General features: G+C 36.2%; 1 protein-coding gene across 2 annotated transcripts in view; it reads right to left on the bottom strand.

Moving 5' to 3' along the window:
- PKIA (cAMP-dependent protein kinase inhibitor alpha) overlaps positions 1–21,741 on the bottom strand; it is a 94,572-nt gene extending 72,831 nt beyond the window's left edge. The window contains exon 1 of one of the 2 annotated variants that reach the window (XM_019453326.2): positions 21,627–21,741. The gene's annotated coding sequence lies outside the window, so the exon portion shown is untranslated. The remainder of the gene's footprint in view (positions 1–21,626) is intronic. The other variant, XM_019453327.2, reaches the window with a different exon arrangement.
- Positions 21,742–26,695: the final 4,954 nt, after the last annotated feature.

Below are 26,695 nucleotides of genomic sequence, written 5' to 3'. Positions count from 1 at the left end.
TAACTCTAGTCCAAGAAAAATATGACAAAACTAAGCAATCAGTTATTGATGTTGAATATTCCGTATTTTAAGGCAGGTGAGGGACAAGTACTATAATGAAAATAAACTTACCACTTCTCAAGAAATACAAGAAACAAGATAAATTGAGTCCAATTATTTATGAGTAAACCAGGCAAGTTCTCATCTCCCAGTTGATGCCTCTGAGTCTCCCTTTTCTCATTCTATGCAACTGTCATTTCCTGACAATGATTCCTTGCTCTCATTGAGGTAGAGTTCTCATTTTGCCTTAGATGTAGCCTTCTGACAAAGGAATTGCTGTACTTGTTTTCTCAATCTCTTATCATGTATGGGCTTTCTTCTTTGATAAAGCACAGATATTTCTATTGAGAAAACTGCCTAGTCTGTTAGTTGATATCACCAACCTTTCTTTTCCTCTGCATTTTCTATGCTATGTTTAATCACCTTAAATTAGTCACAATTGATTTCCAGGCCCACCAGTGTACCACCTCTGCCTTTCAATACTCACTCACCTTATTTCCCTGCATTTTTTTTGTCTATTATTTTTGCTTTAGATTTCCCTGTATTTAAATTCTTGTTAATATTATGCATAATATACTGATAGATATAGGAGAAACAAATATAATAGCTTTCTGCCAAGACAAACACTCTCACGATGCACGGTTGTTTCTTCTCAATTGTGTGAAGGATCTGTCTGCTGGGATGGGTCATTTTCATTTTCAAATAGGCAAGACTGTGTCACATACCAGCTGAACATCTCCAAATTCTGCCTATCTCCAGGCTATGAACGTTAGAATAAGCTTTGACTCTTAAGTATCTATTGTAGTCTGAATGTTTCTGTACCCACCAAATTCATGTGTTGAAATCCCAATGTCCAATGTGATAGCATTAGTAGATGGGGCTTTGGGAGTTGCTGAAGTCATGAGGCTGGAACTATCACAGATGGGATTAGTGCCTTATAAAAGATGCCCCAGACAGATCCCTTCCCCTTCTACCATATGAGGACACAGGGAGAAGGTACCAGCTTAGGAATCTCAAAGAGGACCCTCAACAGAAGGTGACCATATTGTCACCTTGATCCTGGACTTCCCAGACTCCAGAACTGTAAACAATAAATTTTTGTTGTTTATAAGATACCCATTTGGTGGTATTTTGTTGTAGAAACAAGGTCAGACTAAGACCGAATCTTTCTTTCCCTAGGGGAATAGTTACATTCCCTAGGGGAATGTAACCAATTACATAGTGAAATTACTGTATTGCCTCAGCACACACCAAATGATACCTAAAGAGGTCAAGTCCAGAAACAGGTTTTCTGAAGAGTTTCATGATCTACTACCACATACTTGAGAGATACTATACAGTGTCATTAGTATTAGAAGCTTCATGTGGCATCGGTTTTCTTCGTGGCAGTGTGGACACCAGTATCTTTCTACCTCTAGCTAGATGAGCTTGAATGCCTCTTTCTTTGTCCTTGTTTGAGAATTACTCTAGTTTTGAGACTTTGACTTGGTTGATCTTCAGACTGGTTACTGTTACAGGTGTCTATTCTCTTGACTTTCAGGAACATTCCTTATTACTTTCAGACCTCCAGGGCAACTTTAGAAGTATAGAGAAATGAAGAGTAGCTTATCATGATGGTGAGGGGAAGGAGGATTATTGTTCATTTATTCAACATTAATGAGTAGTTGCCATATGCCAGGCATTCAGGCATTGCGCTTTTGATGCTAGAAATAGTGAACAGACCTTGTTTTCAAGTGGTCCATAGTAAAGCTGGGATGACTTTCCAGGCAGACAATGATATGAGTAGGTTAAGTGCCAAGATAGGGGTTTCAGTCAGAAGGGGGTTTCATTACTATGAAACACTTTTGGAGAACAGTACATCTGATATGTAATTTAAGAAAACAGAGGAGTGTGAAAAACAACAAAAAAGTTTCAGAAATGAACATTCAATGCAGAGGCAATAGCATGCATAATGAGCATTGGTGCTTCTAAAGAAGTGTCAATAGTTAAGTATAACTGGAGTATAAGTCTTTTGAGTAAGTAGCACAAGAGATTCCAAAATTTGCAGTGGATAATCTACTGTAACAATATATCACCTTTTGGAGCATCTGGGTGGCTTAGTTCGTTAAGCATCCAACTTCAGTTTAGGTCATGATCTCACAGTTTGTGAGTTCAAGCCCCGCGTCCGGCTCTGTGCTGACAGCTCTGAGCCTGGAGCCTGCTTTGGATTCTGTGTCTGCCTGTCTCTCTGCCCCTCCCCAACTAACACTCTGTCTCTCTCTCTCAACAGTAAGTAAACACTAAAAAAAAAAAAAAAAGAATGTATCACCTTTCTTTTGTTCATTCTAGAAATATTTGGTGAGACTGAGTGGCTCTTACATGCAAATGACTGTTATAGATTCTGCAATAAAAAACCAAGACCCTACCATCATGGAATTCTGGCTGAGAAGGAGACAGTAAATAAACCAGTACAAACATATATTGTCTGTCAGATGGAAACAAATGTATGGAGAGAAATATATCAGGAATGGGATAGGTGCATGCGTATTTAATGTATGCAAGGGTATATGTGTTTGCTTTGCATGGTCATATGCAAAAGTTATTTTTTATGGAATGATTAAGCCCTCATTGATGAGGTGATATTTGAGCAGAGACTTGAGGGTAGTTTTATCCTATTATTACACCCTCCATTATAAAATTCTAGTTGTGTGCATATGGATTATTTTGTAGAACATTTCCAGCAGATAAATTGTAAATGCAAGGACCTTTGGATGGGAGAGTACTGTGTTTTGAAAGCACAGCAAGGACGTTGGTGTTCCTGGTGTGGAAACCTTAAAAAGAATAGTGGTTAAAGTGGAGATGGTGACAGTGGAAGGCGTACAGATTAGATAGTGCTTTTAAGAGAGTCTCTTTAAGTACTTATATCCTTACAGTTCCCTCCCTCTTAAGGAGAGACAAGTTCTAGCCCCAGGAAGTAAAGAACAGGTATTTGGTACTTTTAGCTAAATTGTTAAGCTAAAAAGCCTAAAATCTTCATGGAGAGAGATTTTGCTAAAATTTTATAGCTTTTCTTTACTACATCAGAGTAATAGATAAATAAAAAGAATTGTCAATGTTGGGAAAATACCAAAGGATTTGTGTGGGGTTTTTTGTTTGTCTTATTTTTTAATAACAGAGAAGAGAAATTACCATTACTACTCTGAATCTGAGAAAAACTTGAGCAAAGAGAGGTTAAATGGCTTATTAAAACTGTAAACCTGGGCTTGAGAGTAGAAAGAGTAGGAGGGCTCTACATGCTGACCTAGTTCAGTCACCTACTCAGAGAAGGGCCGTTTACTTTCAGTAGGCTCCCCAGGGCAGGAGCAATTCTCTTCCCAACAGCTGGGATGGCTTGGTAAGCAAGATCTGATTCAGCTTCCCAAGGTCTCTCATTCCTCTTCCCAAATCCCTGAACCCTTTTAATTTGAACTGTGGTTCATCAAATGTGTACCAGCAAAAAAGTATTTCCTAGGAACTTGTTACAAAGGCATATTATCAGGCGGGGCCCCCAAATCGTTGTTTTGACAAGCCTTCTGATCTCCTGATTCACGCTAAAGCTTGAAACCCATTGCTCTCCTTCTGGTCTCAGAGACAGAGAGACAGAAAGAGAAGGTAGGGAGGGGCGGAGAATGCCCAGGAAATTGTGCTGGAAAGTGAATCCAAATAGCTTTTTATATTGGGTTTTTACGTGGTAATTTACAAGTGATTGTAAACAACCACAAATTGAAACACACAGTTACTTTAAGGTCTCTTTAGCAGAAATCAATCTTGTATGGTGGCAGTTCTCCTATACTTTGGTCTATTACTTGATAGGTCATTTCCTCACAGGGATGACTAACAGCAGTTCAAACGAAAATGCTCTTTATATTTAAACAGCACTTTCTGTTCAAGGATGTCAAAATGCTTGACAAGTAGTGAAATGCAGCTCACTAATTTTCTCAACCCCATGGCAGTAAATAGCATCTACCATCATTGCTGTTTTCTGGTGATTTCTTGACAGGGAAAGCTAAAGTGACTTGGCTATGTATGTCTGTTGAAAGTCAACGGCTGAAGGAGAAAATATCATTCATTTTTGTTCCCATAGGGCTATAGTTGATGTAGTACTTACTGACTTCTACTATTACATCCCAAGGATAGATAACTATGCTCATCAAGGGGAAAGCCCAAAGAACATTCTTGTGCTTTCTTTGTTAAACCTGGTTTTTAAAAAATCATCTGGCCTAATCAACATTTAATTATGATACAAATGCTACTTAAATCCCGGTTACTTTTGTTTGCTTACAATTGATGCCGCTTGGGGGCACCTGGGTGGCTCAGTCGGTTGAGTGTCTGACTTCGGCTCAGGTCATGATCTTACCTTTGGCGAGTTCCAGCCCTGTGTGGGGCTCTGTGCTGACAGCTAAGAGCCTGGAGCCTGCTTCAGATTCTGTATCTCCCTCTCTCTCTGCCCCTCCGCCACTCATGCTGTCTCTCTCTGTCTCAAAAATAAATATAAATGCTAAAAAAAATTTTTTAAAAAGACACAATTGATGCCTCTTGAAGAATAAGAAGCAAAGGCTCATTACATTGGAGAATCCTTGAGAGCCACGTTTTAGTCATCTTTGACTCCTTTGTGACCATTGCCATATCTGGAATAGTATGTATGTTCAGTATTTTTGAATGTATGGTATGTAAATAAACCAAAGTACTTTCAAAGTTAGAGGCCACGTGTCAGAGAGCAGGAGAAAAGGTAGTTAAAAACCTACTAACCTATCAAAACCTAGTGCTGGGTGAGCGCTGATAAAAACTTGACCATGTCCTCTGTCATTGCATATGATGCTGTGACACTAACATGTACTCACCAATCAAAAAAGGTTTCAGAACTCAAATTTGGGTGTTTTCAAGATGAGGATTCCTCTCCTCTACCATTTCTTATAATAAAACTTGGAACCCTAGAATCAACAGGCAATATACTGGTTTATGACTTAAAATTGGAATGTTTTCATCCAATTTTAGAGGCATGAGATAAAAGTGATGCACAAATATTAGAATTTTCATTAATGAAAAAAACTAATTTCCAAAATTCTTAAGGTTGGTTTCTCAAAATACTAAAATGACCACATGTCATGAGCCAAGGGCACCCTATTTTTAAAAAATAAGAGACTGTAGGGGCACCTGCCTGGCTCTGAAGGTAGAGAGTGTGACTTGATCTCTGGGTTGTGGGTTTGGGCCCCACATTGGGTGTGGAGATTGCTTAAAAATAAAATCTTAAAAAGAAAAAGAAGAAAAGAAAGGACTACAAAGTTGCGTAATTACTGTTAATTATTTGTTGACTTTGTATGAAAAAAAGCTCATTTTAAATAAAAGGAAGTCCAACTAGAGTGACATACATTAATCTTAAAAGTTCCTGTATTAGATTTTTTCTATCCCCAAAATGCCAACCATGCATATTAAGCTGAAATTTGTTTTTTGCGTATTATTTTTGTACCCCTTTGCCATTTGAATTTTAACCTTTCTTAACAATATTGCTGAAAATCAGTGTGGTTTATAACCACTCTGTTTAACACACCAGCACTTAGGATAGTGGCTAGTACATAACAAACACATAATACAATTTCTAAATCACCTTGATTAAAAATCTATACTTATCTTGGCTTTAAGCATGTGAAGACAGAAATAGTTTCTCACTGCACAAGAACATGTGAATGATCCAAAGTAAATATTAACTATAAATAGAAATTATTAAGATACAGAACCACCTCTGAGATTTGGGATTACTTCCTGATGACCCTGAGTTCAGAGCTATGGTAAAGGCTTATTTGAGGTGTGATACTATTTTCTAATATATACTGAAGGAAGAAGCTGGTAAGAGAGCATGTAAGATTTTGCAGGCTCAAACAGAGCTTGACTTATCTGCATGGAAACAACCAGTAAAAGACAGAAGCGTCCATTGTCTGCTGGATTAACCACTCCCTGGTGCAAGGCATGCAAGAGAGAGGAGACTGGGGTCTAGCTTTCAAGGATCCTCACTCCACTTATTTGCTCTCATAGGATCAAATTATAGGCAAGAAAGAATGTGAGAACTATTACTATGTACCTTTATGCAGTAACAGTAAAATGTGGTTCAATGAATGTTCCATTAAATCTGACCAATTGGAATAATTTCTCCTTTCTTGGTAGAAAATTTCTGGTGGAAATGGACAAAGGTGGGCATGGAATGGGACGGGGGTGCTTCCTTTCTGTTACAAATTCTAAACTTTAATTTTCTTATGATTTAAACCTAACTTAAACTCTTACTAAAACTCTTGGGCTTTTTTTTTTTTTTAAGGGCAGGTACTAAAATTAAATTAGCTGAGTGTTGAGGGTGAAAAAAAAAACCTGATTATAATTTTAAGAAAAGATAGATTTATTGCTGTGAAAATTACCACAACTGTTTTTGTTCCAAATATGAGACTGCTATAACATTTCAATTACGATTATAAGTAAATAGACATTCACTGGCTGTCTCCATCTGATAATATTACCAGAGATTTCACTTGAGGAAATTTAAAATTACTTATTGTATTGAAAATGCTACAAGACCCTAAACTGAAGTTCATTATATAGCACACAGTATCAACAAGCTGGCAGAATTTTGACATCTCTCCTGCCTCCCGCTCTTCCTCCTTTACCTTTTTCCCTCCCTCCCTCCCTCCCTTCCTTTCCATAAGCAAGTAAATGGGCAAATAACAAATAGTGGGGATCAAAACCCTTATATTCATTACAGCTGTTTGGAATGTTGACTCTCACAATAACAGGTTTTAAATACCTTAAACTGGTTTTAAAGACTGTATCTGTACCTGTATTATTATTGTACTCAATCGTTTTGGGTGTCTGTTTGCCTATCTGTAAAATAGGTAATAATAGTGCCTACTTCTTAGGATTGTTGTGAGGGGGAATCTATTTGGTTTCAGAACAGCATTTGGGGGTGGGGGGGGGAAGAATAGCATTTAGCACAGAGTAAGCAAAATAGTTTTATTTTTCACTTGTCTAATTATGTAAAACATTTAGTATTTGGATCCATAGTCTCAAAATCTAATCTTCATTAGTATGGATAGCTGATTAGCTAAATGGAGGGGAAACGTTTCTGTAGTAATTATTCCTTTAGTTTCTCATTTTATTAATTTTTTAACTAAAAACCAGAGTCACCATTTCCTGGCATTATCTATTACTGATAAACAGTTCAAAACCATAATGTTGTTTTTGAGAAAGCACTGGATATTGGAAATGAAGGGAACTAAGAAATAGTAGAAAGTAAACTTTATTTTTTAATCTCAAGTTAAAGATGAAATTAATGGTGATATATGTGAAAACTATGGAAAAGTCCTACAGAATGAACCTCGAGTACTTACAGAAGAGGTGAAATTCAAATGACAGAAAATGACTAATTCTTAAATCAAGAACCCTTCACTAAAATTAAAAACATAAATGCTTTCTTTTTCTTGCTTTCTTGTAGGAGGTGAAAGAGTACTTGGTAGGTGTCAGACTATTTTAAAAAGCAGATTATAGTGGTGATATTTCAGAAGTACAAAAATACTAAGGCAGATCTTATAAATGACTTGTTTAAAATAATTTTATACCTAACAGAAAGTTAGTAGAAATGCATTAAAACTGTCCAACGTAGTTATGGAAGAGAATTTTCTGTGAATTTTAGTTCTTACCTTTTAAAATGATTATGCGGCAAGTGCTCCATTTAGGTTGCAAATTATGTTCTAGTTTACAGCAAAAACTACTACTTAACTTTCACCTAGTAAGTGTGTGTGTGTGTGTGTGTGTGTGTGTGAATGATATACTCTCATGAATGTCAGCATTCTGTCAATGCAAACTAGATTAGTATATTATTTAATTCAGGTAATCCATCAGCATCATCAATGTTTGTTTATTAAGCAATGAAATCGTTAGGTAGGAGGCATGGTTCTCTGCAAAAGAAGTTGGTAATCACAAATGTACAAACTGGAATATGGTGAAAAAAACAGACAAGATAGATTTTTTGTCTAATTAAACCAGAAGTTTTTTTTTAACATGACTACCTCTTTGAGTTGAAAGTAATCCATGTAGATTTTCCTGGTTCAGGCTCCTGTGAGGTCTACAAATTTGGAAGTAGGAGCAGATCTAAGCCTATTTCCATCTTCATGCTTACTCTTTTTTTTTTTTTTTTTTTTTGAGAGAGAGAGAGAGAGAGAGAGAGAGAGAGAATATCCCAAGCAGGCTCCACGCTCAGCATAGAGCCCAACGCATGACTCAATCCCATGACCCTGGGATCATGAGCTGAGCTGAAATCAAGAATGGGATGCTCAACTGACTGTTGCTTACTCAATATTCTGTTAATAATTGGTAATAGGCATATGGGGAATGATTAAACATTAATAGTCACCTGTCATATATTAAGATCACATTTGTGTGGTATAATGAATTTACAGAATGGAATGTTAGTTATATTTTATTGTCAAAGGTTACCTGCCAACTGAGAAGTCATTTCAGAGGCTATGCTCTAAAATATATCATTTTACTGATATCCATGAGACATCCCAGGATGTGATTAATAGGCCAGAAACATTAAGCCAGGGATATTTTTGTCTTGGTAATGCATTTGTTTGAGACAGCAGTTATTAGAAACCAGAATAATAACACCAATAACCTTCAAATTAATTTTGACCCTAAAGTTACAAAAATGTTGATGGAAGTTAGCATATTTACATACTGAATTAAAATTCCTAAACTAGTATTATAATTGATGCAGTTTATATGAAATACTTCACATATAACACTTCAATAAGCTAATAAAATTAAAACAGTAAAGAAAGTATCATAAATATTTGTGTCCTAAAAAGGATTTCAAGGGAATTTCTGATAGTAGAGTTAATGCATGATTAGTCATATTACTTTTATTTATAAAACATCCAAACATACATCTACAAGATTATATGTCTTTAACATTAAGAGAAATGTATTCCAGAATTAATTTTTGAAACATTGCTTTTATTGTGCTTATATTTTCTAATTGAGAGATTTGGCCTTTTAAGTGTTTTAAGTTATAGAGCTATCAGATATAAAGCAGGAGGAAACCCAATAATCCAATGGTGTTTGTTAATATAAGCCTCTGTATAAAAGTGTTATAAAACAGTTAAAACTTAGCAAAACCAAAAATAGACATCATTAATCAACAATGGCTATTTTAAAAATCTAGTTAATATTATACTACCTGTGTTAGGATGATGAGGAAGACTGAAAAAATGCCAGACCAAGTTTGGTTCTTTTACTTGAAAAAAAGTTACAGTATATTGGGTCTATGTCCTAATTTGGGGATATGTAACTGCCACTCTCATGTTTATTGTTTGCATTTTATTAGGTGTAAGTGTAGAAAAAGAACTAAAATGTTCCATAGTGCAGAATCTCCTTCTCTTTCCCTACTCATTTTCTAACAGAAAAAGCGAAGAATACCTAGTGAACAGATAGACCTGATGATTTTCAATAGGACAGTGTTTCTTTTCTGAAATACTGGTAAAATGAGAACACTCTAAATTAGGATTTGTGGGACACCAGAAAATTATAACATGAAATACCAATATAGAAGAATGCATTTTATGCCTTCTAAAACATATTTTTAAAGCGGAAAAGATGATGGACAATCAGAGAACATAAGACATAAAAAATAATCAAATGGAACAGGAGTATGTTCCAAGCTGACAGGCAACTATACTATTATTCTCACATAATTGGATAGTAGTAATAACTCAGTAAGATTAAGTTTAAAACATTTAAAGAAATAAACACATACACACATGCACATGTATATATCAATCTGAGGTACATAAATACATATTCATATATTAAAGAATCACTTTGAAATTTTTGAAATATTCCTTTAACTTTTGAAAAATAAATATCCAGTGAAAAGATAAGGTTTTTTCCCCAAAACTTGACTCTGGAAACAAAGAATGTTCAAACGCATTTCCAAGAACTTGTCTGTTTATTTTAAATGAAATCCAACTATAAAGTAATCAAATATTTGAAATAGAAGGAAAATGTTCATGAAAGTATACACATATACATGTATATATGTATGTATATATATATATATATATTCACACATTATTGATTAAATATAATTAATATACAATACACTTAAAATATATAAATTTACTTATATGTGTATACATGTATGTACTATATGTTTAAAGCAGGTATTTTCACTATTTATAACATCTCATCTTAGAACCAGACTATGCCAACAATCTATATGCCTGAAGCCTTTGGTGAATAGCTAATGAATTCAGGATCCAAACATGAATTAACAATATGGGTTTGGAAATGTAGGACAGGCTTACTCATACAAAGAATAAAGTTATTCTGTTCCCAGGTACACATAGGTTGACTCAACCAAACAAAATAAATTATTGCTAATCTGGCTAGTGATCACCAGTCAGTTCTCACCTGTGAAGAAGTGTGGCTTACATATTAAACACAAGCTCCAGACAGTTTTTGTACTGGTTTCTTTAAACCAAAATGACTCATATTAATAATAAAAAGCCATATAAGGAAAAAAAAAGTAAATTTATGTGTTTAAGCCCCAAAATTTATCATACTAAAGCAGTATACTAATAATGAAGCTTTTATAGGCAGTGTTTCTACTAAAGTTTTCACACTAATTGAGGCTTTTTTTTTAATTTCACAGTTTAAAGATGTTGCTATTGATCACATCTAATCAGTAGCACCCAGTAATGAATAAGACCTGGAATATTAAAATGCTTATATGTTCCTGCTAAATTCATTGAGCTTCAATTAAATAGAAAGACATCATATACCAAAAAGAGTCCTTGATATATGATGTACAATGGAGTTACAAGTTAATTTTCCTTTTTGGACAACTTAATATATTAACAATAAGAAATTTCTTCAATAGTTGCACATAAAAATATATATACATTTGGTTATAAGGCAGATAATTAGCAGGTTCTTCAAAGACATTTGCCAGTGGAAGTGAATGTTAACAACTCTCTATAAATTAAAGTTGTTCTCTCCAAAGAACTTCCATATTGTATTACAAACAAAAATAAATAAATAAATAAAAGTCAACTGTTGCTTTTAAGTAAGGGAGCTTCCCCATTTTATCTGACACTTGCTTCTGACATCAACACCTTTCTTCAATCTTAATATCCTTTCTGATAATGAGTTAGTGACAAGAGTGATTAGACATATGGTAAAATTTCAAAAGAAAATAAGATGCAGAATTAATAGCCAACTGACTTTTCCCAGGTCATCCAATCAACTACTTGCAGAGGTAAAAATAGAAGTTAAGTCTAATTCCCGCAGCTATTGCCAGATCAGAGCCTGACAACTTTGCTTTGTGTTGGCTTCAACCTCTCCCACCGGTGGCATTACCTGCACAGAGACATCTTCCCGTGAGGTTCAAGGTCATTTCAAGGCTTAGTTTAACTAACATGGGAGAGGTAGGATAAGAGTTCATAAACATTTGGGAGAAGTTGTGGTAATGAGGTCTGGTTGTAAGTTGCCCGTGAGAATAAAAATAACAGAAATTAAAAACATTTATTAACCCTTACAGTGTTTCAAAAACTGCACTAAATTCTCTTTTATGATATCTTCTTTAATCTTCACAACAACCCTGTGCTTTTCCTGTTTTAAACACCAAGAAACCAGTCACGGAGGTTAAGTAACTTATAGTAAGTCATATAGCTAGTAGATCGTAAAGGTGGGATTCAAACTCGTTACAATTCAAAGCTCAAATTCACTTCTTAAAATACATGATTTCAACATAAGTGGTAGCTAAAACTCCCAAAATAAACACACAAACAAGGGAAGGGGAAGGTCTAGTGATCAGCATACTTTGAAGATGATGCGTAGAGCTTTTTTGATTGGTTCTGAAAGTGATCAAAAGCTGCCTGAGAGCTCTGAGTAAAATTATCAAATTGAACAAAAAACATTAATTTTATAGTCAAACGTTTTGAGATCAACCCAATTGCTCTGCTTTCATAACCCTGTTATATTATTTCATATTGCCCTGTTACTTCTTTTCCTTTTTATCTATTAAGGGGAAATTCAAACATTTAAGGTTTTTGCCTGAACAAGTTAGTGATTTTTTAAAAAATGATAACCAAAAGGCCAACCCTTCGTCTGCTTAGTCAATGGACTGTTTAGTGTCAGGTCATTTTATTGTCAAATTTAATTTTTCTGGTCAAATACTGACTTTACGAAGCCCCAGTGAAGATGTTACAGGATGATTATCTCAAACCTGCATATTTTCAATCAACCAAAATTTTGCTTTCTCTATCACTGTGTTCCTTACAATAAATGAAATTGAAAAAGGCACGGACATAAGAGAACCATTGATTAATATTTTATTATTTTATTATTAAAATCTTGCATTTTGAATTTTTTAAAGTCCAAATCCATTGAAGTTAAAGAAAGAAGGGTAATGTCATGTCTTCCTGTCCCGGGTAAAAGGACTGTGTTTGGCTGAGTGTCTTAAAGTGCTTACTAGATATATATCAATCTTTAATATGCATTATTTGTAATTTGCACCCTACAAAACCTCAGAGGGAAGGGACTATGGTTTGGCAAGAGAGGAGGGTAATCCCATTCATAATTCATTGCCACTACACCTACAAAAATAATCGCAATAAACATATATAGAATGCCAATTATTTTGTGTTGGGGAGCAGCTTTCAAAACTAAATGGTACTGATTTATTTTGTTGTTCAACAAATATTTTATAAATGCTTTTAATGTCAAACATGAAACTAATCATTTGAGTTGCAGAAATTTTTATGATTCTGATATTTTATAGTTTGAAAATGACTGTACATTTATTGAGTACTTACTACAGTGTATGATACTAGTAAGCTCCCTAGAAACCTTAACACCTATAAAATATACTAAACACTACTGTCTCATGCTTTGGTTTGCAATCCTGGGTTGTTCCCTAATATGCAGATGATGTAAGATATGAAATTTAGATTTGTCTTCTACAGGAACACCAGCCATGTGTTGACTAACTTTTATCAATGGACATTCTCAGGTTATTTTAAGACTCTTGTGTACTAATCATTAGGTAATCCTAGTAAATAAGGTGTGTTACTGTAGTTAAGAATGTCAGCCTTGTTGCATTTCAGCTTGATCCACTGCAGGAAATCACAGATTACTTGAAGGCAGTTTCCCCATGAACTCACTTCCTTGAGATGAGATATTAATTTGGATGAACAATGATATGTCACAATTTATTTTGGAAGGTAGTGGTTAAAAAAATGCAGTCTTTTCAGAATGAATCCTTCTAAAAGTGCACTGTTCTCTAGTGAGCTTACCTTATAAATAAGCCCCAAATTTTAAAATTTTTAAAATCATTTTAAATCTTTGCAATATTTAAAAGTTGATGATCTTTAAATCTGTATTGGGAATTGGTGAGTCTGACAGATTATTCTCATTATTCCATTGGGGTACCCACCAATTCAGATTCAATATTATTTTTGCAAGTCCTAGCAGGATTAAGTTTTGTGAATGGATAGAAGGAATTAACACCCTTGTTGTTTTTCACTACATTTCAATTATCAGAGAACCTGAGCATGAAAATCATGGAGAGGAGCGTAAGAAATGGCATGAAAGATATTACTGACTTCTCTGTTTATGCAGCCAAACTCTGCAGTATAGAAGAGAAGCAACAAAGTGGGTTGTACTGCTGCTATGATTGCAATGACCCAACAAAGCCAATGCTTGTACCCTCAGTCTCATAAACATGGCAGTGCATTGATCAAGATGTGAGGTTCTTGTTGCTTATTTAAGCAAAGGTCAGAATGCTTATTTGTTTTATGCCTGCTTTTTAAAGAAGGTTTGATCAGGCAGCAATAAAAGTAAATAATAGAGAAATGTTTATTAATAGGTTTTTCATCCCAATCAACCAAAGAAAAAGCATTATTGTGAAGTGTCTAGGGTATGTCTATCTATGTTCTTCTAACACTTCAGTTTTAAGTAGCTTTTAAAAAATATGTTATAAACATGTTGCTTCATCCTTGACATTTTAGCATGTTAATGTCTAATTAGGGTAAAACATGATGCAATCCCTAGCAAGCTCTTTGTTTCTCCCCTCTCGGACAGTGCAAATCAAGACAATCTTCTGAGAAGGTAGTTAAAAGTCTTGCCAATTCTGTTTTACTTCATACATTCCAATATTCTGTAGTTTAGCTTAAATACGACACTCTCACCAGAACAAATTAAAAAGAATACACTAAAAGGGGCGACTGGGTGGCTCCATCGGTTAAGCATCCGACTTCAGCTCAGGTCATGATCTCACGGTTCATTCGTGAGTTTGAGCCCTACATTGGGCTCTGTGCTGACAGCTCACAGCCTGAAGCCTGCTTAGATTCTATGTCTCCCTCTCTCTGCCCCTCCCCTGCTTGTGCTCTGACTCTCTCTCTTTCTCAAAAATAAATACACATGAAAAAATAATTTTTTAAAGAATATACTAAAGAGAAACTAAAGAAAAAAACCCAACAAAATAAAAGATTTACTATAATGCAGTACATAAATTTGAACTAAAAAATGGACCAAATTTTAGATTGGGCTAGATTCAAATGACCCATTGCTGGAGCTTAAAAAAAAAAAAAAAAGCTAACTATAGATATTACTAGTTTTTCTACCGTGTTGTTATGAGACTTGACTGACATCTGTGATGTACTCTGTAATATCTTTGAAATGATAAAAATGTGTGTCTGAAAAACTTGAAATCTGTCAATACTCATGTATAGTATTTTTTCCTCCATGAATTAGAAATGAAAAAAGTGAAAATATTTCCTTGCTCAAATCATGATAAATGGATTCCTTTATATTAGTTGCATTCATTTTTAAGATAGTTAGAAATGGCTACAGAAAATACAGAAATACTATTTTTTTGAAGAAGTTTATGACTTTTTATAGTCAATATACTTTTTCAAATTATAAAAGTGCATGTGTTACCTCTGACCCAACAATACCACTCCAAGAATTTTCCCATCAAAAGGAGAAGTGCCAATCCTGGGTCTTGGCACCATCAAGAACAATAACAACAGTAACAAAAAAAAACCACACAGACAAAAGTAAAAGCAACAACATATAAAGACATATACCTTTGTGCCCGTTACCACATACCGTAAAATCACAAAACAATTTGGAACTTTATAAATATTTATCACTGGGTTTTCATTGAATAAAATTATGGCACATTCTTAGCACATCTTACTAGGCATCTACTAAAGGTGATATGGTAGTGTCTATGCTAGATATCATTAATATAATAGAAATATAATAATTATAAATATAAATATAATTAATTAATATAATTATCATTATATAATTAAAATATTATTTAGCCTTAAAAATAATGAAATTTTGACACATGCTGCAACGTGGGTAAACTTTGAAAACATTATGCTAAGTGAAAAGAAACCAGACATAGAATGACAAATATTGTATGATTCCACTTGTATGACGTGGCTAAAAACAGGCAAATCCATACATGTATAGAATAGAGTTTACCAGAGGCTGAGAAAAGGGGAAAATGAGGGGTAACTCTTTAATGGGTACAAACTTTCTGTTTAGGATAGTGAGAAAGTTCTGAAAATGGTTAGTGGTGATGGCTGCTCAACATTGTCAGTGTACTTAATGCCAGTGAATTGTACACTTAAAAATGGTTAAAACAGTAAATTTTGTTATTCCTATTTTACCACAATAAAAATAATACAAATCCACTATATTTTAAAGTATAAATTTACTTTGTATTAAGCATATTATAAAGTTTTCATAAAATTGCCCTTATTTTAGGAGCTTATACAGTTACCATATTTTGGGAAGTGTAAAGAAAACAGCAGGTTAAGTTGGCCTCTTGAGTTTTCTTTCTCTCCATCTATGTTTTTTCTAGATTAATGTTGTCACACTTTCCTTTGAATAGCATCAGCAAGAACCATGCTAGCTTGTACCGGTCTCTCCAAGTATCAGTTAAGAATTTTTAATGTATTTTTATGCTGGCAATTGTTTTAGAACCTAGGAGGGATGAATTTGTCTTTCTTCCCCTAACTTGGCAAAAGCAAATACATTACTGCAGACAGAATTACCAGAAAGAAATAGTAACTTTGAGGCAGACATACATCCATCTTAAGAACACTGAATATGTTTCAAAGTAGACTACACCACTCAATTTCTGGCAATGTTCTTCTACATATTTGGCACTACAGTACTCTAAGTCTAGAACTGTTTCTTTTTTTGTAAAAAAAAAAAAAAAAAAAAAAAAGGTTTTGATTGGAAAACCCTAAATAAATCATTTAGAATGTGTTACATTCAGAACTCCTTCTGGGATTCCTTTTCCATGAATCAGGGTTCTTTGAATACTCCTCTCACTGGCACTTGCTTCCGAATCATCTTTAGCTGCCTTTGTGCCAGTGATAGTGAAGAGCTCTCATTTTAGGTTTTAAAGCAGGGAGTACAATAGAAGGAGAACCTCATTTCAAGTGCCAAAAATGTCTGGGCTAATAAAGGACACATATATTGTCAAAGTTGAGTCCGGAGTAGATGTTCTTAAACCATTTGCTAAAGAATACTTTAGTGGGTCCTTAAACACCTACAATTGTATGTGTGTGTGTGTGTGTGTGTGTGTGTGTGTGTGTGTGTGCATGTGTGTGTATGTACTTGGAGACTGGAGGCACCACCTTTGTTGAATTATCAAAGGGGATGTTAAGACCCAAAAGTTTAAGAAACACTGGAAAGATTAATTACAAAACAATTTTAAACTACTACATTTTTATCATGCTTTCCTTGGCTCTTAATACTTCAAAGGGCAACATGGTAACTTGGAAAGAATGTTTGCTAAACATTTAGGTGACATGACATCTTTGAATCTCAGTTTCTTCAATGTAAAATCAACAGCTAGTAGAAGGTTGAAATTTGATACCACAAGTGAAAGTACCTGCAGAGTACCTTGTAACTGGACAAGTACTTATATATGTAAGGTACCTTCTTCTGCTTATTCTTTTTCAGAAAATGCAAGCATGTTGAAAGCAAGTAACAATTTCTCCTTTAAAGTTTTGTTTTATTAATCGTAGCATACTATTAGTAAGTATGAACTAATGTACATTTAATGGCATGGAAATTTACAATAACTTCTGTTGAATATAATTATTTGAATTTGCTTTCACTATATTATTATATAAATATTTTTAAAAACTAAATGATACTTGCACACATACTGGGAGCTAAACTTGGCTAACAGAGAAGAGTAGGTAGAGATATATCCCTGGGAAAGAATAACTAATTTCTCCACTAAAATCAAATTACTTAACATCTATGCATATACAAAACGTTCCTGACTTAGGATGGTTCAATTTATGATTTTTCAACTTCATGATGGTACAAAAGAGATACATGTTCAATAGAAACTACAATTCAGTTTTTGGATTTGGATTGTTTCCCAGGTGAGCAAGCACTACCATACTCTTTTGTGATGCTGGGCAGTGGCAGTAAGCCACAGCTCCGTTAGCCACGCGATCATGAGGGTAAACAACGGATATACTTACAACCATTCTGTACCCACACAACAATTGTTTTTAACTTTCAGTAGAGTATTCAATAAGTTATGTGAGATATTCAGTACTTTTATTGTAAAATAGGCTTTGTGTTAGATGATTGTGCCCAATTGCAGGCCAATTTAAGTGTTCTGAGCTCATTTAAGGTAGGCTAGGCTAAGATATGGTGTTCAGTAGGTTAGGTATTAAGTGCATTTGATTTACGGTATTTTCCACTTACGATGGGTCTATTGGGATGTAAGCCCCTCATAAGTTGAAGACCTGTATGTAGCTAGACACTGTACTATGAGTTGCAGGTAATAAAAAGTTGGCCATCACAAACCATGTTCCCCAAGGGTATTTTAGAAGAACAAGTTATGTTCACACTAAAGAACAGACCACAATAGAAAGTACAATAGGAATTTAGACAAGGGAGAAAATTTATCTGATGCAAAGACAAGTGGGTATGGGGAAAGCCTCATGGAAGAGGCAGTGTCTGATGTGAGTAAGGTTTTGACATGTACAGGAGGAGTGAAACGAATGAATGAAGACATATAGGCATGACATCATGGGGGCACAAACTGGAAATAAAGAGCACTTGGTTCAGGCTGATCATAGGGTAGCTTAAGGGGATTACTGAGAAACTAGATAAGGAGATATCTCACTGCCTGATGCATATTACTTATTAATAATACTTTTAGACACAAGTATTGGGGCATCTGGGTGAGCTCAGTCAGTTAAGCGTCTGATTTCAGCTCAGGTCATAATCTCACGGTTCATGGATTTGAGCCCTGTATCCAGCTCTCTGCTGTCAACATTGAGCCCGCTCTATATCCTCTATCTCCCTCTCTCTCTGACCCTCCCCAGACCCTCATGCACTCTCAATCTCTCTCCCTCTCTCTGCAAAATAAATAAACATTAAAAAAAAATAATAAACACAAATATTTAACTTAAAAAGAACATGGATGAGAACTTAAAGACATAATGAAGGGGGTGAAATATTACATAAATCTGACCGTCAGGAGGCCATTGGCAACTTTCAAAATAGCACTTTTTATAGTGTTTTCACTGGAGACACTGGTTGAACAGAAATACAGTTCTTGAGCTTTATTATTCCTATTTTTTTTCTTTTCCATGTTTCAAAATCTCAAAATAAGTCTATTTCAATTGTAACTAATGAAAATAAGGTAGCACCAGAAAATGCCTTTTGTTATGATAAGTCAACTTTGACTCCTAAATTTGTACTGAGTTACTGATAACACTGCCCACCCACTAAACTAAGTATTTTTTTTACATGGTTAGAAAGCAGTAGATTGACTTCATGCTATTTTGTCAAATCTACAAAAATGCCTGCAGTTCATTTGGCATCTAATAGTGCACATCCTCCTGTTTTTCATTCCTCCTCCATCTCTTGAACAGACAATTAATTTTTCCTTTCCCTGGGAAACGTTTAAAGGAAAGGAAATAAAGTCATAAATCAGTTTCAGTCATGAAGTCATACATATATTTCTTCGTTGGACTCTGAATTTGGTCATTTTTCTCAGAAAAAAAAATTATTTCAACATAACAAAGACTAAATTCGGAAATCCCTTAAATTTATTTATCTTCCTCAGTTGCACTGAAATGAAAATTTAAATTTTCTAACTTATTTTCTCTCTTCGCAGAAAGGCTTCTCAAAAGCAGGTCCATAACTTAGTGAATTCATTTCACCTATGAAGCCACTGGCAGTATGATGCCAGCTTAGGCAGTACCAGTCTTGGTATTCTGACCCGTTTCTTGCCAGAGAATTCAGTTTCTTCAGAAACCCAGCTAATAGACACTTTCAATTTCTAACTGTTATTAGGATATTCTCATGCACTAAGTAGTCAACATAAAGAAACCTCGAAATTATAGAAATTTTTATTGTACTTAAGATCAATTGTACTAATCTATATTTCGTAATTTCTTAAAATGAATTATTATATTAACATTTATTATCACTTATTATTCAGAATCATTATCTATATAGTTAAATATTTGAAGGTTAATAAAGAAAGATAGTAGAATAAAGGGTTTTGCTGTTCTTGCTCTTTGTTCCCTCTTCTATTTGGTGTGCCTGTTTCAAAATCGCAGAATCTTGAAATTTTAATATTTCAAATCCAAACCACACTCAACACGTAGTAATAATGATAATAATAATAATAATAATAAAACAAGCCAAAAGAAAAAAGAAAAAAATTGATGCTGAGGTTTTCGTGATCCAGGGGAAGAGTTCCCAGAGTGGGCCACTTGGATTTGCCTACCTCCTCCACTCCCTCTGCCTCATATACTAAAGGTAGAGACAAAGAAGCCAAATCAAATCCTTCTTTGGTGTATTTTATAAAAAGAAATTGTATTCAGAAAAGCAATAATGGTATATAATAGAATGAACATGATTTTTCAAAACCAGTATCTTTGTCTAAAAGCAATATATAAAAAGGAAGGTAGACAGAGATCAATTTTTAGCTATAAACCTTGCCTTTTTCATTGATCTCCTATTTTAATTTTCTAAAATAAAATTACATGGCTATCGAGTCAGACTATCTAAATTTAAAGATAACAGATCACCTGTTAAATAGTATATTGGCACACAGATGCCCCAGTCTGGCTTATTGCAACTACTCTCTGTTGGTGAAGTGGCACATTTGCAATCCCCATCACAGCCATCTTAACCATTTCAAAGCGTATTATTCAAATATACATCCCTACGTGGCAGCACTTGAGCTCAGCATCAAGAGGTTTGTGGGGAAATCCTAGAACAAGTGGTCAGAAACCCTAAATGGTGAAACTGACTTGAGGATGCTCAAATAACCTGAGGTTTAGATTGGCCAGCTCCATTGGCTTTCTAACTGCCTGTGGGGAAAGCCTCTCTGGAAACTCTTCTGATGTTATTGGGGAATCCTAGGACAAACACACTGCTTGCTTTTTGGGGAGGACCTGCCCCAAACCCTACCCAGGTAGGTGTCTCACAACCCAGCTGGACTAAAACGCTTCAAGAAAAACTGGATAGACACATTCACATTTGTACTTTCACCTATGCCTATGCACAGGGAGCAAAGATATAAGTATGGTCCTCTTTCTCACACCCCAACAGATTCTGCTGTCCTCAAAATCCTCTTGTAGCCGCAGTGACTACAGTGAAGGGAGTTATCAGGATCCATGTTGGTACTGGGCTAAAAGCAGGATTTTTCATGCCTTGTATTTGGGGGAAGGACGCAAGTAACAGTATACAGAGAGAATACTAAAGTGGTATAGGGCAATGCCCTTTGTAGGTCCTTGACAAAATCAGTCGTGGAACAGAGGTTGTGGATAGGAGCTGACAAGAGCTGGCCTGTGAATGGACCCGGCATTCCGGGGAAAGGGAGTGGGGGGTGGAAATCAATGAAGTAATTGACGAGAGAAGATGATAAATGAAGGGAGAAGCAGAGACAAGTGCTGCTCAACCCAAGCTGAACTCCAGGAGATAAGAGAAGTTTCTCCTCTAATCTGAGACTCTTACTAAAGGTTCAGTATTGAAGTCGGTGTTTGACATTGAAATGGGCACAGACCCATCCTGACAACTAGGGAGGGAGAGGACAGAGGAAGGCAAGAGAGGAAAGCTTTCTGATTACTTCATCAAGCTACCTCCAAGGACCTGCTGCTCCAAAAACCAGAAAATAACCAAGTGAAGGCTGAAGTAGAAAGATAAAAGTGCAACTCCAATTATTTCACATTTTGAATCTTCTTCAGTGTCTAAGCAAACCTGGCATTGCAACGGTCGGTTATCTTGAAGAGTATAGAGGCTGACCGTCTTCTTTGTTTGCCCAGTAACACCGCTCCTCTAATCTCAGGCACTTGGCTGATTAACATTTCAATCCAGTTGTTGCTCCTTTTCCCTTTGCAGAATGCAGCAGAGATATTCCCCTTCTTCCCCGTGTATTGCAAACCCCATTACTAACCGCGCGGAAAGAACCTAGCGACGTGGGGGAAGCTAATAATAGCCGGGCGGCTTACCTTCTCGGGATGGAGTCAGCTCAAGTCCCAGCGCCCGCTGCCCCCGGGCCGCAGTGCCGCGGAGCCGGCCGAGTGCCTGGTCAGCTCCGCCGGCCCCCACCCCACCTGCCGGCTGCAGCAGCTGCTCTCGCCGCCGCGCTCCGGCAGCATGAAGTCATCCCCCGCCCCGGGCCGGATCACCACATTCCGTGCCAGTCGCGGGGGGAGAGGGACCTCTCCCGGCCGCGGGGAAGGGAGTCTGGAAACTGCTCCCGACGATCGCTACCCCTCCGGGTTTTAGGTTTCTTTCCTATTAATGCTTTTACGGAGGAAGCGTTGCCGGATTGTGGACCGAGAGACAAGAGCCAGAGGGACTTTCTCTGCATAGCGCCTTTCCTCCGAGAGCTCCCCTGTCACGCCCGCTGTATGGACAGCTCCATTTGACTGTGTGGGTTTCCCACCCTCTTCATTTTCCTTATCAGTATTGTTCATTTCGCTGAATTTGAGACTGGGATTGTCTTTTGAGATAAACATTCAAACGCTCCGGAAATGTTTTAAATTGGCAATTAATCTTTCTAAACCCCTTGGAGCACGCCTCACTTTCCCCCAACGCACACGCACAAATGCGCACATGTACACACACAGCCAAACCACTCACAATCATGAAAGCTGGGACCTCTCACCCTGTCGCCTACGTAATAGAATGGGAAACTCCCAAAGGAGTGGAGAAGTAGGACCGACCAAAGAAAGCACTCGAGGAAACAGAGAGGGGTGGCCCTAGGATTTTGTTGCTGTTTAGTGGTGCACTTAGTGTACAGATGTTGCCTCTAACACCCCCCCCCCCCACCCCCACCCCCCGCAATTGGGCTGGCTGCTCTGGTGACAGCTATGATATTTGGAAGCCAAGAAGCAGAATCCACATTGGCAGATGGCTGTATCTTCTTTTTGCCTCCGAAGGATTTATCAGAATTGGCCTTAGGAATAATGTAAGCAAATACACATATAAGCCCCTTCTTAACCTTTTTTTAAAATTGGCACCAGCTATTAATCTGTCTCTCTCCCTTCCTCTCTCTGTCTGTCTGTCTCTCTCATTTTTTTCTCCCCGACAACCCCCCTCCCGTCACTACCTCTCTCCCTTTCTTTCTCTATTCTGACCCACTAAGTGGTTTGGGGATTTAAGGGGGAAAAAGGGCCAAGGATTGCCCTCTTTATAGCAAAGCTGGTGCTTTTTTTCTCCCAGTGTTAAGCCATTCCCAAGTAGAGATGTTCTTTGACACTAGAGTTCAGTGTGAATGGAGTTTCCTCATTTAACTTACTTTTGGAATTCCCATCACTAGGTACAAGCCAGTTTTACCTTGTGGATTTGAACAGCAGCATAAGCATTGCATTGCATAAGGCCAGGGAAGCACATTTGATTCATGAAGAAAACTCCCTCCCATCCCTCTGTTTAGCAGTTCCAAAATTGGGAGGTAGTGTAGCAAACAGAATTCCAAAAAAAATCATTAAGAATTCTTGGTCCTAGAATGCATGCTTTTTGGAAGCTGCAGCAACCTAATTTATATCTCTGAGCCTCAAATTTATAAAATTAGGCCATTAATATCACCGAGGTTCTTAATCTGTGTCACAGAGTATGTAGAATCTGGATGGGAATATTACATCTTTAGTTTTGCTAATCCGTAATTGAAGTTTAGCATTTAGTATTTCCTTTAAATATAAATGCAGGCAATGAACCACAATAATATTAGGGGAACCTGTGACTTTGTCACCAACAGAAGTCCCAGATAATTTCCTATTTCAGTTTTTGTAGATATCTCAAAATCACTATTCTGATGGTACAATCAAGTCATCATCACCTTTTTTGTTTTATTTAATACATTATATATATTCTTAGAATGAGTTTAGATATATGGAAAAATTAAGGAGATAGTACAGAGTTTCCATATCCCACTCCCAGTTTCCTCTATTATTAACTTTTTACATTAGTATGGTACCTTTGTTACAATTAATGAACCACTATTGCTACATGAATATTAACCAAGGTCTGTGCAATTTCCTTGGGATTTACCTAATGTCTTCTGTTCGTTTCCAGGCTCTCACCCAGGACACCACATTGCATTTAGTTGTCATGTCCTCTTAGACTCCTCTGAGTTATGATAGTTCCTCAGTTTTTTCTTGTTTTCGATGACCTTGACAGTTTTGAGTAGTAGTGGTCAAGTATTTTGTAGCATGCCTCACTGTTGTAATCTGATGCTTTTCTCACCATAAGACTGGGGTTATGGTTTATTGGGAGGATGACCACAAAGATAGAGTGCCAATTTCATAATGTCACATCAGGAATTTATACTATAAATGTGATTTATGACTGTTGATGTTGACCTTGATCACCTGAGTACGGTGAGCTCAGATTTCTCCACTGTAAAGTTACTCCTTCCTTTCCATACTGTGCTTGTTGGAAGAAAGTCACTATGTGAAGATTATGCCTAAGGAGTGGAGAGTTGTCCTCCAGCTTCTTGATGGCAGAGTATGTACATAAAGTATTTGAAATTCTGCACAGGAGATTGCCTATTGTCCCCTAAATATTAATTTATGCAATTTGTTTATATCAGTATAGATTCGTGCATATTTACTTTATACTTTGGGTCATAATCCAATACTGCTTTATTTTGTTCAAATTGTTACAGCTTTATCCATCGGGAGCTCTATTTGTTGGCTCCTGTGCTCCTTTGATGTGTGCGTGTGTGTGTGTGTGTGTGTGTGTGTGTGTGTGTGTTATTACTTTTTTTACTTTCTGGCATTACAAGGTGCTCCAGGCCCATCTTGTATATTTCCTGCCCCAGGCCTACAATCAGCCATTTCTCCAAGAAGTCCTGATTCCTTTTTATTGGAGAATGGTAATAGAAAACAAGATCTGGGCTTAAGGTGTGGTGGTTGCTAAGGGGATATCATTTTTTAGGCTCTCTGAGCAGAAATATGTATTTGTAGTAAAAAAATATATTTTTACTATAGATATGTGTACATATTTATAAATATTGCTAAATGTAACTATCATACTTATATTGAGCTAAATATGAGTTCATACTAATGTCTTCAAGTGTAATCTGTTAACACATAGCTCATTTTAGTTTCTTCTCCTTGCTAATTCATAAATTCCTACAACGAGAGTAAGAAATGTGGCTCCAACAATCTTTCATCCATTTGCTCAACTGTTCAATTCCAGTGTACACATATAGCAATATAAGAATTGTTGGCCCATTACCTCAATATCACTATTTTTGAGTATAGTAGTTTAATAAACCATTGTTACATCTTGTTATTTAGTGAATTTAAATGCTTGTATATTTCTATATCACAAATTTTGTTTTAAAAATATTTTAATAACTGCATTTAAAAATTGGTAATTAGTTTCCTTTGAAGTTACATATATTATATGTATGAATTTTAAAAGTGTTATTTTAAGAAGAGTTACATAAACTGCTCCAGATTGTTAAAGAGAACCATGGTAAAAAGGAGGTTAGGATCCCATCCACAGAACATTTTTTTTTTGAGGATATTATGAGATGATGCAAAATTGCCCAGTGCAGGCAATGAGGGGAGCTCATGCTTGATAAGTGTTACCCTTGGCCACTTGGGCAGGCTTCCATCTTCCTTTAGAGTTTTGAACACCTGGAAGACAGAATATGCTAAATCCTGTGCTTAATAATTTATAAGTTATTTACAGGATTTGCTAAGTATCAGGTGCTAGAGACAAAAGTCCATATAATGTTAAGGAGAAGGAGGAAGAAAAGGTGAGGGAACCAGAAGACTGCGATGACTCCGAAGTTCGGGGGTTTTGTAGTTGAACAGATCTGAGCTCAGATCCTTTTATTCACAATCTGATTTTGTCTCATTTTTGAAATAAGAAGAACAACGGCTATTACATTGGCTTGTCCTCGAAAGTGAAAGTAGATATTTGATCTTTTCCTTTAATTTTTCTGAGGCTGTGGAGATTAAGTGTGGCAACTTGGGACAGTCCTAAAACATATTCTGTTGTATATGGTATAATTTCCATTCTATGAAGCCAGACTCACTGGAAGTATAGACAGTTTCTCGTGATAATTTAAGTTCCTTCATCTATCAAAGTACTCTTGTCAGGTGTTTTTACTCATGGTAGAGAATCAGTGTTGATGGTGCTAGAGAAAAGACAAAAATTAAAGATGTAGAATGGCAGAAACGAACTGTTCAAGTACTATACCATGACAAGAGGTAAAAGGGAACTAGATAGAAAAGGAATAAAAAATGAGAAATGTTTCATGTCAACATATAGAGCTTGAATCTGTCTTTTCAGAACCTGACATACACCAGTATGCCAGATAACTTCATGAGTAGAGAATAGAGTGAAGTGAAAGATCATTTTTTTTACGCTATGACTTCTCATTGCACAGTCTTTTAAAAAAAAAAATAACCTTTTGATCATGACTTTGAGGTCTGCAGTTCTTCCTTTCAGATATCCTGGAATTAGAGATCAAATGGCCTAATGATATCATGAGTCTCAGCAAGGGACAATGTGAAACCAGAGCCAGAGGCCCTGTGTCCCTGAAGCTGTTGGCAGTGGAACCAGTCCTTTGGGTTAGGGAGTTGTTCCAGAAGAGGCTCATTTAAATGCAAATACACTGTCAAGGAGTGGTAACCAAGTATAGAGTATCTCATTAACAGCCATTAACAATTTAGCAGAGATTAGCTTCTCAGATTTATTATGGAGAGGAGTTGTCAGGGTGATTTGGCTCCAACGTCTGTCACCCACTGACTTGCCAGGTCTCCTGCTCTCATCACTCCACAGGAGTGTGCCTAAAGCTGGAAATTTGGTTTACTAGAAAAGAATTGGGCACGTAGTACATGACAGTCAATATTGTTTCACATAATTTTGATTTATAAGAAAGGTTAGGAGAATTTCTATGAAGTAGTGTGTGTGTGTGTGTGTGTGTGTGTGTGTGTGTGTGTGTGTGGTGGCGGCTGCTGACTAATCATGATCCACAGAAATCTTAAAAGTTTATGACAAACATTTCTTTCAATGAGGTAAGAAAATATATCATGAAAAACATGTACAGATGTAA

Source organism: Panthera pardus, unplaced genomic scaffold (assembly GCF_024362965.1).
Source record: "Panthera pardus isolate Hobbes unplaced genomic scaffold, ASM2436296v1 HiC_scaffold_7, whole genome shotgun sequence".
Lineage (NCBI taxonomy): Eukaryota > Metazoa > Chordata > Mammalia > Carnivora > Felidae > Panthera > Panthera pardus.
This window is presented reverse-complemented; position numbering and strand designations above follow the sequence as displayed.